The 12,123-nt window shown below is 61.9% G+C and overlaps 1 protein-coding gene across 11 annotated transcripts in view; it reads left to right on the forward strand.

Moving 5' to 3' along the window:
* The first annotated feature begins 9,753 nt into the window (after nt 1–9,753).
* Nucleotides 9,754–12,123, forward strand: part of SEC16A (SEC16 homolog A, endoplasmic reticulum export factor) — a 33,002-nt gene continuing 30,632 nt past the window's right edge. For 7 of the 11 annotated variants that reach the window (XM_049631331.1, XM_049631375.1, XM_049631366.1 and 4 more), the window contains exon 1: nt 10,143–10,335. The gene's annotated coding sequence lies outside the window, so the exon portion shown is untranslated. Of the gene's footprint in view, nt 9,836–10,141; nt 10,336–12,123 lie in introns of those variants that run through there. The other 4 variants (XM_049631334.1, XM_049631357.1, XM_049631395.1 and 1 more) reach the window with 4 other exon arrangements.

A 12,123-nucleotide genomic window follows, 5' to 3' on the forward strand; every position in this document is an offset into this window, starting at 1 on the left:
CATCGGCTCGCTTTCTTGGGGATGGGGGGCAGAGGGCGGGGCCGGCCTACTCGGAGGGAGGCGGCAATTCTGCCCCCTCGGACGGCCAGGGACGAAGACCGCCCAGCCCTGGCCCTTGGGGTGGGACTACGCCGTCTTCAGAAGTTCAGCAGCTGTCTCTGCACCTGTCTGGTCCAGGCCCCGTGCAGGGAGCCGGGGACACGAGTGGGCAAGGGGACGAGCAGCCCATCTCAGGGGACTCCCAAACCTGGGGTGACGCGGCTGCTGGGGCACCAGGCTGGAGGCGGTCCCTTCTGCCTCAGTTAGGGGGCAGGGCACCACTTGGACCCAGGAAGCCCACTACACACAGCAGGTGCACAGGGAGGGGCCCAGGGCCCAGCAGGAGGGCAAAGGGAGCCACCGCCGAAGTGCCTGAGCAGGGACACCACGGCGGTGACACAGGGAGTGGGGAAGCTTCCATGAAGCCGAGGGAGCCCTGCTGAACAGGGATGTCAGACTGGCCCCGGCCGGGCCCCCACACACGGGCCCCCTCCCCTGCCCTCCCACCTATGCTGCTATCTCCACCGGCCCCACCCCAGCCGGTGGACTAGAGCCAGATTAACAAAGGGAACGACTGCTGGGCTCCTCCTGCCTCAAAGTGTCACCCGCCCCCGCGGGCCCGGCCTACCGCAGTACAAGCGTCACCCGCAGATTTCCTCGCCGACTCCGGATGCTTCATTCCAGCCCCCCACCCAGATGGGACGAGAGGTCCCGGGGAAAGGACTACGGGAAGCGACCCAACTTCTGTGTGCCAAGGAAGCAGACCCAGCCTGAAATGTGCCCAAAGAACCCCCAGCACCCGGAGATGCCACTCCTAGGTGTACACGCGAAAGAAATTAAAGTTGGCCAAACAAGTCCAGACATGCACGTGTTCCCAGCAGCACTGCTCACAGCCGCCGAGAGGTGGGAGCAGCCCAAACGCCGGTCAGCTGATGCGCGGATGGACAAAATATAGATGACACTGTGATGGTTCACGTCACGTGTCACCTTGGCTGGGCCATTTGGCCCAACGCGAGAGGGTTTCTGGACGAGATTAACATTCGAATCAGTGGATGGAATAAAGCAGAGCCGTCCCCAGTATGGGTGGGCCTCGTCCAATCAGTTGACAGCCGAATGGAACAAAAAGTTTCAGTGAGAGGGAAGGCCTCCGGCTTCACGCTTGACGGGGAACATGGGTCTTTTCTTGCCTTTGCACTTGGACTGAGACATCCCTTCTCCTTGGGTCTCAAGCCTGCTGACTCTCAGACTAGAGGGTAACCGGCTCCTCTCCTGGTTCTCAGGCCTTCAGACTCAGGCTGGAACTCGAGCATAGACCCTCCCGGGCTCCAGCTTGCTGACCACAGATCTGGGGATAATCTTGTGAGCCAGCTCCCCACCATAAACCTCTTTATACATATATGCGCCCCATTGGTTCCGTTTCTCTCGAGGACCCAGACTAATTCTATCCAGTGGGATACGATGTAGCCCTAAAACCCCGTGAAGCCCTGAGACGCCCCACAGCGTGGCCAAACCTCAAAAACATGACGCTGAGTAAAACAAGCCTGACACGCAGGCCACACGGTGTGGACCTCCATCTGTGGGCAGTGGTCAGAGCAGGTGAGCCCTGAGACGGTGGGAGGGCACAGCGTGGCCCCAGGGCCGGGGCGGGAGGGCAGGGACCGTCACTGGGGCAGGAGAGGTGCGAGCAGACAGGGGTGCTGGGCGCACAGCTAAATGTCACTGAGCTGTTCGCTCCAACAACATTTCCTTTTCCGTTGTACCTCAGTTACTTGTTTAGCAGAAAGGAAGGCCTAGCCGCCTTTGAACTTCCAAGAAGTTTGTTCAGGTTGTGGGGCCCACTGGCGTGGCAGGATGGGCCTCGGGGGGGGTCCCACTGGTCTCTGGGGGATCTCTCTGCTCCTCAAAGACCCTGGAGCTCCTGGCAGCGTGAAGGAGGCCCGCAGAGGAGCACGGTGGTGCCCCCTCGAGCCTCACCCTGCTGGAGCTCACGCTGGGCGTGGGGCAGCAGACAAGGTCCTGGGGGAGGCTCGTCCCCCACCACAGGCTGCTCCGTCATGTCCCCCGCCCGCCCTGCATCCCCCTCCTCAGGGACTCGTCCCCACCCCCCTGACTCCAAAGCGGCTGGCTGAGATTCCCACCCATTTTCTCCCTGGGGCTCAAACCTGCTCCCGCTCTCCTGGCTCCAGAGCCCCCACCGCCAACGGGCCCTCCCTCCACCCCGTGGTCCTCATTCCTGGCCGTACAACCTGAGCCGGCCTGATCCGCCAGTCCCTACCGTCAGAAGGACGCCCACCTGGACACCACAGGCCCCCCCCCAGGGGGGGCACAGGCCCTGACTTAGATCTGTTATGGCTCAGTAGCGTGTCCCCACACCCCACAATTTCTATGTTGAAACCGCAGCTCCCGGGACCTTGGGATGTGGCTGTATTTAGAGACATGCTCCTCACAGAGGTAATTAAGGTAAAACGAGCTTGTTAGAGTGCACTCTAATCCGATCTGACGGGTGACCTTATGAGATCAGGACACAGACACGCCCATGGGGACCAGCAGGTGAGGACACAGGAGGAGAAGGCCGGCTGCGAGCCCAGGAGGGAGAACTTCAAGAGGACCAGCCCGGCCCGCACCTGGATCTCAGGCATCCAGCCTCTAGAACTATGGGGGAGTTCATTTCCGCGAAGCCACTCAGTCTGCGGGGCTCCGCTACGGCAGCCCTAGCAGGCAATACAGGGTCCCAGGTCATACCTCTCAGGGCCCGAATGTGTGTCCCGGGGGCCACAAACGCCAGCAGTAGCCATCAGCCAGCGGGGGCGTCTGCCCTGGGTCCCTGTGCCTCCTCAGGGTGTCACTCCCCAGGGATCCGAGGCTTGCACTTTTCAGCATCCCAAACACATGAACCCGCCACGGGGGCTGCCCTACCTGCCCTCCTGACGCTTCCTCAAGGGTGGTTCTCCTTCACGACTGCCTGTTTGAGAGCGGGGGCGGGGAGCACTTTTCCAGGGTCTCAAGGATGATTCAGAGTTGCACCTTCCACATGCAATTCAAATATTTTCGCAGCCACGTTAAAGTGAAAACAAACAAATGAAGTTTACTAATACATCCTAATAATCCAATACGTCCAACCAACTGTCATCTCAACATGTGATTGACGCACAGTTAATGAGATATTTTACATTATTTTCCTCTCTCTCTCTTTCCCTCTCTCGAACTAGGTCTTTGAAATCCAGTGTGTGTTTCGGGCTATCAGTGCTCCTCAGTGTGGACCGGCCACGTGTTCAGCTGCTGCACGTGGCTGCACCCTGCCACACTGGAAGGCACAGATTTAGACCATGCGGGCACCCGTGGGCACCGGGGAAACCCGAGGCACATCACTGGCTTGGGGTCTTGCTTCACACCGTTCCGGGGTGAGCCCCAAATGTGGCTCCGCACCCCTCTGGCCAGAGCAAAGAGAGGACCGCAGCGGCGCCCACAGATGAGACTGGCAGGGTAGGGCGACACCCAGCCACTCACTGGGCCACTGGGCCACGCTTCCGGAGCACGGCGGCCGCCAGAGACTGGGCTCGGTGGGGGAGCCGATCTTCTGGCTGGTGCCGCCCTGGTCTCACTGCGGCCCAGTCTTCCGTGGGCCGGTCCCATCCAGAATCCACACCCAGGAGCCCTGTGGGAGGGGACGGCGCCGTGGACCCAGACAGGCGCTGGAGAGCTTCCTGCGGCCGCTCTTGGAGGGGAGTGTCCCGCAGCCGGGGGCCCCAGCACGATGACAAAGTGCTTCAAGCGGGAGCCTGAGCAATGCCGTCGGGCTGGGTGCCCGGGCAGACGGAGACCAGAAGCGCTGCGTCCCCAAGCACTCGGTGGGGGTCGATGCGTTCGGGGAGCCCTGGGTCAGGGCTCGTTTGGACTCTGGATGCTCGTGTGTACCGTGGGCCTCGATGAGGGCAAACGTGCGCGGTGGCTCCCGGACGGACACACCCTGAGGGCCGAGGGCACAGCGCCCGTCGAGCTCAGGCTGGAAATGCTGCTCCCCCAGCACCTCACACACCTGGCTGTGCCCCCCGCCCCGGTTTGTGTCATCTTGTTTTCACCTTCCTCGCAGGTGCTGCTGACCCGAGGCGGGTGACTTGGCTCCTCTGAGCCTCAGGGTCCCCAGGGGAAAAGTGGGAGCTGCTCAGAGCCGACCCCAGAGGCCGCGGGTAGTCAGGACGCAGGGACGGCATGGCCGCTGTGGTGACAAACTCTGAAGCTGGTCTCCCCCAAACCGGGCAGCAGCCCCGCCCAGAGGTCTGCAGGGCAAATGCGACAGGGGCTGAGCGTGAAGCGTCTCGGGTTGGATTTGCCACGTCCACACGGTACTGGACTCGGGCTCGTTCCTGCACCAGAGCCTGTGACGCACCAGCAGAAGCTCCATGGGTCTCCGACACTGAGGGCCGTGACCCTCCTGGTCTCGCGTTTCTCCCTTTTAAAAACTGAGCCCTGGGGCGCCTGGGTGGCTCGGTCGGTTAAGCGTCTGACTTCGGCTCAGGTCACGATCCCACGGTCTGTGAGTTCAAGCCCCGTGTCGGGCTCTGTGGTGACGGCTCAGAGCCTGAAGCCTGCTTCCAATTCGGTGTCTCCCCCTCTCTCTGCCCCTCCCCCGTTCATGCTCTGTCTCTCTCTGTCTCAAAAATAAATAAACGTTAAAAAAAAAAAGAAAATTAAAAAAAAAAACTGAGCCCTAGGAAAGCGTGTAACCTTAAGTTACTTATTCTCTACCTTATTTCCTTGTCTGGACAACGGAAAGCGGACGGTGCAAACCTGGCCAAGGCCCTCACCAGGTACCAGCGCCCCTCGTGGGGACAGGACGGTGTGGAATACGGGCGTTCTTGACGGAAAACAACGCCTTCTGGCCCCTGTAGCTGCGGATTAGATCACTGAGCGCAAAGCTCGAAAAATACACGTTTTCTGTTGTCCCATTAAATTCGACTCGCGGAGGATTTACGGAACACCTGCTGTGCTCGGGAGACCAACCCCAGTCCTGGGGGGGTTGGGTGGGGCAGGGGGAGTCAGAGATGAAGAAGCCCCTGGAGAGAGCCGCAGTCTAGGGGCGATGTGCGGAGCCAAAACCTTTCATCCTGCTGCACCCAGGCCGGATGCTACAGGAGCCCGGCGTGTCCCAGATGCCAGCACCCGGAAACCCTAGGACTGGAAGGCGGCTCTCTGCCTCCCCCTGCTGGCAGCATCCTGCCAGTGCCCGCCGTGGCAAGCAGGTGGCCCCCATGGGGATTTCCACCAGTGATGTCTGCAATGCACATGTCGCCCAGTCATCCCGCCACTGCGCTATCCCATTTTACAGATGAGAAAGCTGAGGTCCAAAGAGGCAGGTGATTTCCCCAGGTGTCACCTCTCTGAGCCAGGGCCACGTGATTCTCCTGGTCCACGTTCTCCTAACCATTTGTGGCCTGGGAGGGCCCACAGAGCCCACGTCGCTCGGCCGCATCACTTCTCGGGCAGGAACGCGGCTGCTCAGGACCGGCCGCAGCCAGCCTGCACTCGGCAATGGGCATTTCGGGCCTCTTCCACGCTCCACCCTCCTGTCTTCCCCCAGGCCTCCGAGTCCATCCCCGTAATCGCCACCAATGCTCAGGACTCTCGCCTTCCTGTCTGATTTGATCCTTTGTCTGATGTGAGGAGAGCTGGTGCTGTGCAGGGCGGCAGGGAGGGGTGCAGACGCAGCTGGCAGCGAGAGAACCGGGTCCTGCCCTTGGGAGTCACCCGACGTTCAGCTCTCCCCACCGGTCCGGCCCGGCAGCCTCACTGCTCCCCCAGGGGCCCAAGGCTGTCTCCTGGGCTCCTGACTCTCGTTGGCCCCTTGCCAGAGCCAGGGCAGGGGAAGCTAAGTGGACGATGGCATTCTTGCTGGGAAGTCCCTGAGAGCTTCCGCGCTTCCGGAGATCCCGTGCAGGGCCCGAAGAGCCCCAGGCAATGCGCAGCTGGCAGCCACCCCCCCACCCCATCTCCCACTTCGAGGTTTCTGCCCCTTGCCGCTACAGAAGCTTCTGTTTGCCTCAGCCACAAGTGCTCTTTTCCTCCGTCCCTAGCCCTACCGTGTCAGCAGCAGGTGGGATCCAGGCCTTGCCAGGTGCTCTCGCGGTGCCCCCCAGCCCTGGGCGCACGTTTGCAGCTGTCCAGGGTCTGTGCCCCCTAAGAGCGGAGGCCTGGCCTGCTGGTCCGCGGCCACACTCCCAGCTCCTAGCAGTGCGGGGCACGCGGTAGGGGCTCGGCCGACGAGTGCGTAGTTTTGTGAGAGAGGTCTCTCGGGTGTTTCCAGAGCCCTGCTGCAGCTAACAGAATACTGCTCACTTAGTCCCGTGGCTCTGATCCTCTGTGGCCCGACTGGTGTGGAATCCGTGCCCTTCTGGTGCTTTCTACGACCCTCCTGTGACTTATAGTGTCACCTTATATGTTTAGTACTTGGCTCAGCGATAAAGGGAACAAAAGACCTCTGAGGCCTGCTGGGTGCCAGGCACGTCTGCAGACACTGGAGACGAGGGATGAGACAGTGCCATGCTCGTGCTAATGACGACGCTGAGGGTGGGGACATTCATCAAGCTCAGCCTGGATGTGGATTTTCTCTTGCAAGGCCTCCCGGGAGTCTGGGAGGATGTAACGGGTCTGGCTTTGTACCCCAGCTGCACCCTCCCGGAGCCGCCGCCCTCTCCTCGTACCAGGCCTGGCCACACCCCGCCGGCCGACTTACACGCACAAGGTGCCACGGAACACGCTCAAACACCAGCTATCTCCGCCCCCAGATCCGCTGTCTCCTGAAGGAACTGATGTCCCCTACCTCTCCACGCAGACCCCCTCAGCTGCATGGCTGCCTCTTCCGAAGACCTGTCTGCCAGCTCTTTCCACTTCCGAGGCCCACACGTGCTTTCGGCCTGGACCACTCAGCCAGACCTGTCTCACGGAGGCAGCCCCTTCCTATCTCCAGGCAGAGTCAAGCAGGCCCCCTGCCAAGCCCCCAGCCTCGGTGCCCAGGACTGAGGACTAGAGTTGGGGGCTGAGCAGAGCCGCTGGTGTGGAGCAGGAGCGTCTTACAAACGTTCACTTACAAACCACACCCTACTACAGCTACTTTATGCCCTGGAGGAGGGAGGGGCAGAGGCTTACGGCCCTGGACCACCAGCCTTTGTCTATAGGGACACTGTGGCTACCCTCCACCAAGGGCTCCTTCCACAATCGCCTAAGTGGCTGGGTGTCAGCTCCACGATCTAGGAAGCTCCAGCTCCAGGGTGGGCATGCATGGGCAGCGGGGGGGGGGGGGGGGGGGGGGGGGGGGCGGGGCGCCCCCCCCCCCCTCTCACACTGTGCTCACTGTCTAGACCAGTGCTGTCCGGTGGAAATATGCCAGGTACAGATGCAATTTTAAAGTTCCGACTAGCTATGTCAAAGAGGGAAACAGATTAAATAAGTTTTAACAGTACACTTAACTCACTATATCCAAAATATTATCGTTTCAACACGCGATGAAGAGCTGCCAGTGGGCTATTTTACCTTGTTGGCATCTGGCCTCTCATAGGCACTTAGGTCCCAGCTCAGCTCAGCTCAGCCCCCTCTGGGCGCTCGGTGCCAGTCCTCCCTGGACAACGAAGGCTCCTGGGAGAGGCTGACTCTCGTGATCCTGAAAATGCAGTGTGACAGGGTGCTGCAATGATGGAAAGGACAGCCGGGTTCTCTGGCATAGGCTCTGCCCATCGTCCTGGCAAGCCTGCAGCCCTGTGTCCTGTGTGCTCGGGGTCGCGTGACTACAGCTCCGGTCATGATGAGGAACTAACAATCTTGCCCTCTGGAAAGAGCAGCTGACGCCAGCCCCCATGGGGGGCTTCAGGGAGGTGGTGGCATGTGTATCCAGCCTCTGGGAGCCTGGGGGGATAAGGAGGAAGGAGTGAATGAGTGACACTGCAGGCAAAGGGAGGGACGCTTCCTCAGAAACAGCAACAGCTGTCATGGCAGGGCGCCCCCCACGGCTTGGGCCCCTGCCCGTTCTGCAGCCAGAATCACCCTATACCCCGGACAGTGCGGTCCGTGCCTGTTGCTCTGGTATAAGCATCAACAGCATTTCCTTTTGGCCCCCAAGTTGTGTAGGTGCTCCCCCGCCTGGACTCCGGGTTGCCGAGGACGTGATGGTCAGGGAGGTCAAGGAAGCTGACAGAAGGCACACAGCATCAGGTAGCAGGCTGGGCCTTGAGGCCGAGGGCCTGTGACGCAGAGCCCCAGCCTCCACGACCGATGGTGGGCCCAGAGCCCTCTCCTCCACACCGGGCCCCACATGGCCAAGAACCAGAAGGCCTCCACTCAAGAGGCTTAGCAGGAGGGGGAGGGGACGGACCCCAGCGCCTTTGCCTCTGCGTGCCCATGGCGGGGGGGGGGGGGGGGGGGAGGCGACAGTGCCATGTCTCTGTGGAGTGGTTTGTTGGGACAAAGTGACTGCAGGAAGTGGGTCAGGGGCAGTGGGGTGGATCCAGGGAGCCCCAGCACCTATTCTCTGTGTTGACATAGGTTAGGATCTCCATTTCTGCAAGGCAAATGTTAGCTTAGCAGAGTGGCCACGTCAGAGGGACTGAAACTCTCCCCGCACCCGCTGGGGCCCTGACAGCGTGGCTGCTCCCTGCCAACGTCACAGCAAACAAAGAGCTGAACCGAGCTCCTTCCTTCTTCCCAGGCTTCTGAGTTGCACGGGTGACCAGGGAGTCCTCCCACCCCGGCCAGGCCTCAGCCGCTGCTGCACTGGCAGCAGCAGCCGCTGGGAGCTCGACCACCGGCGGATGCAAGCGTGTGGGCACACCTGCCACCCTTCCTGCCCTCTGGAAGAAGCTGGGGTGAGCGGGGGCAGGCTGCTACTTTTCCCTCTCCCTGCCAGGCAGGTGTGCGGGTGAGCGGGCCGGGGTCTGGGTGGCTGCTTCCTCGCCTACCGAACCTCTCTATTCTCACTGGGAAAATGAGGATACAAACGGCAGCACCCCCTCATCCCTAAGATCCACCGTGGGAGGGCTCTGATGGTGCCATCCTCGGGGCGGAGCAGGGGGGCTAGCAGGGCAGCCCGGCCTGACACTCGCTGCCTGGGGGAGGCGCTCCAACGCAAACGCCCGCTCAACGGCTGCGGAACACAGAACGGAGTCCTGGTCTCCGTCCACGCGGTGTCGGGGACCAGACCGGGCGCCGAGGGAGCCAGGCCTCCATGGGGGCAGGGCGGGGCAGGAAGAGGAGCAGGAGCGGACGGCGCGCGAGCCGCGGGGCGGCGTGGCTGCAGCCGGGGGCCGAGCAAGCAGGGGGCCTAGCAGGCAGGGGGCCTCGAAGGGCGCCTGCGGACCCTCCCGGGGCTCCGCGCGGGGCAGACGGGCACAGCTTTCCGAGCGCCGGGCGCGGACGGAAACGAACTTCGCGGGCAGAACTGGAACCCGGAGCCGCGAGTGGCGGTAACCAGGCAACCGGCGAGCCGCCGCGAGGTGCGCACGCGTAGCCAGCCGCGGAGGCCGGCGCATGCGCAGCCGTCTTCCGCCCGTCTCGCCTTGGAGGAAGTCCAACGGCCAAATGGGAGGGTCGCGCCTGCGCCAGGGCGCCGCTCGGGTTCTCGGCGCTGCCGAGTAGCCGTTCTTGGTGGGTGCTCCTGCTGGCCTCGGTCGTTCAGGACTGGTTCTTCACTTGGGTATGACTGAAGAACCCTTACTCTTCTCACACCCCAAGACGAGAAAAGACTGGGAGAAAGAGCTGGCATAATCAGGGTGACGTCTCGGAGCAGTGCCCCGCGCACCCGGCCCAGCAGGTGGGCGAAGGGCGGGTCGCAGGGGGCGGGGCTGAGGTGCGAGGCCGAGGGGGCGGGACGAAGGGATGGGCGGTGAATGACGGGGACGCGAGGGGCAGGGCGGGGGGGGGGGGGGCGCGGGACGAAGGGATGAACGGTGAAAGATTGGTCGCAGGCGAGGGGCGGGCCAACGGGGCGGACGAATAGATGGCCCGCGAAGGACGAAACGCCGGAGGGAGGCCGGGCTAACGTGCCGGGCGCCGCGTCACGGGAGCAGCTGCGGTGGGCGGGGCCGGTGGGCGTGGTCGGCAGGCGTGGCGCGCACTGACGTAGCGGTCGGACACGTCGGCGGCGCGGCGGCCGGAGCCGGATGTGCCAAGATGGCTGCTGCGGCTGTCGTGTCTTCGCTTGTCGCCGCAGCCCGGCCGGCTTCCGCCGGCGGCTCTTGAGGGGTTGGCCCAGGGGTCGCGGAGGGGCGGGGCACGAGCCGGTGTGGGCCTCGGCCGCCCTGTGGCGCGCCGGTGAGGGCCGGGGTCGGGCGGAGGGAAGTGGCCGGGCCGGGCCCAGCCCTGAGCGGACTTCGCGTCTCCGGGTGCCGCCAGGGGTCGGGCAGGGGCCCCGGGGGGGCGAGCAGGGGGACCTGCGGGGCCGGGGCGGGGCAGGGGCGGCCGAGCGAGCGACCCTCCTGCCGCCTTCTGCACCTTTGTCGGCCGCCTCGGCCGACTGACGTGGACCCCGCAGGTATGGCCGGCTCTGTGGCAAGTGCCTGTCCGGCCCCGCTGTGTTGACACTTGTCTTCGCCCTGGTGGCCTCGACGGAGGGAGGGTTGTGTTGGAATGGTGAAGATGGACCAGACCTGCAACTTCTCAAGGAGTACGAACACGTAGGAAATTTCTTGTAACAGTTTTGCGTGTCCTTTGCTTCGAAGGTTCTTAAGCTGTTTTGTCCTCAGCGGCTGGGAGATTTCTCCCCGAGCCGGGCCGGTGATGGGACAGATTTGCATTTCGTGGCAAAGTGACCGAGACGCTGCAGTGGAGGTCGGGCCCTCGTGTGTCGCGTGAAGGGTTACGGGAACGTGTAATGAAGTTAGTACCGGTCGGGGGGGGCGAAAGTATGGTGTGGAGCGTCTGGTCGCGTCACAGCCATTTGAAATCGGTGTTTGCAGGTTCACCTAAGAGCTTCTGAGTGGTTGGAGGTGGGGCACGAGCCGCTTAAGGCTGTGTGTTCAACACAGACGACGTCAACCGGGGAGGGCGGCGAGGGCAGCGAGGGCAGGAAGCACACTGAGTCACACGCGATCACTCCGGAGCCATAGTTGGGCGAGTTTCAGCACAACCAGTGTCCCTGCAGGTCCCCCCCAGCCCCCCGCCCCGTGCCTCTTCTTCGGATTCCGGTGGCCGGTATCTTAACAGAGGTCAAAGGTGAGGCCAGAGGCAGGAGAGTGCTTTCTTGTTCCTGTGATTCGTGCGGCCCAAATAGCCGTGAGTCTCAACGCCGTGCTGACCACCTTCTTTGGGGTAGCGTGCGCGTTGCAGTGATTCTTCCCTGAACGTCAGTGCGTCCTTTGGGATCTTTGCCATTTTTAGCAGCGTTTAGACTCCCCCTTCGCGTTGGTTAACATCTAAACGTGTTTGGGGCTGTACTTGGAAAAGCTGGAGCTTGTGGTGTCTAGGTCAAGCGCCCCACAGTCTGACAGCGACGTGACGCTCACAGCCTCCGAGAGCGACATTGTGGGCAAAGGGTAGAGTCTCCGGTGCTCCCTGGCGCTCCTGTTGGCCCAGCCTCAGTTTGCGGCGGCAGCCCCGGATGTGCTCTGAGCATCTCAGTTCCTTAGCCAGGAATTGGATCGAAGATCGGAGACGGTTGTGCTTCAGTATCTCTCGTAGACACAGGGTGGTCTGACGAAGGGCTAGGTTTGTGAGTAATGCGTTTTTAAGAAAGACAGCCGGTGTCTTCTTAGAGTTAGATGACTCGGTACCAAATGACTTACTGGCTGGAAGTAAGTTGCCTGGGGCCAGCAGAGAAGTGATAGGCAGCGTTGCTGTTGGTGAGTAGAGAAGACCCAAGAGGGTCATGTTCGTGTTCAGGATCGTTTCACACGCAGCTGCCTTATTGTTTAAAAGCTGTCAATTGTGGGTGGGGGGTGGGGGAGATCCCGTTTTATAGGAAAGGGGTAGTGTTTGCTATGAAACGGTTCTGAGTTCAGGAGTCGGGGAAGTTTCTTGAAGGAGAACGTTTAAGTATATACGCTGTCCGCCTTTGGATGACATTTCTGTATTGAACAGCAGCAGGGGTTAGGGCATCCCAGA

This window comes from Panthera uncia, chromosome D4, assembly GCF_023721935.1.
Source record: "Panthera uncia isolate 11264 chromosome D4, Puncia_PCG_1.0, whole genome shotgun sequence".
Lineage (NCBI taxonomy): Eukaryota > Metazoa > Chordata > Mammalia > Carnivora > Felidae > Panthera > Panthera uncia.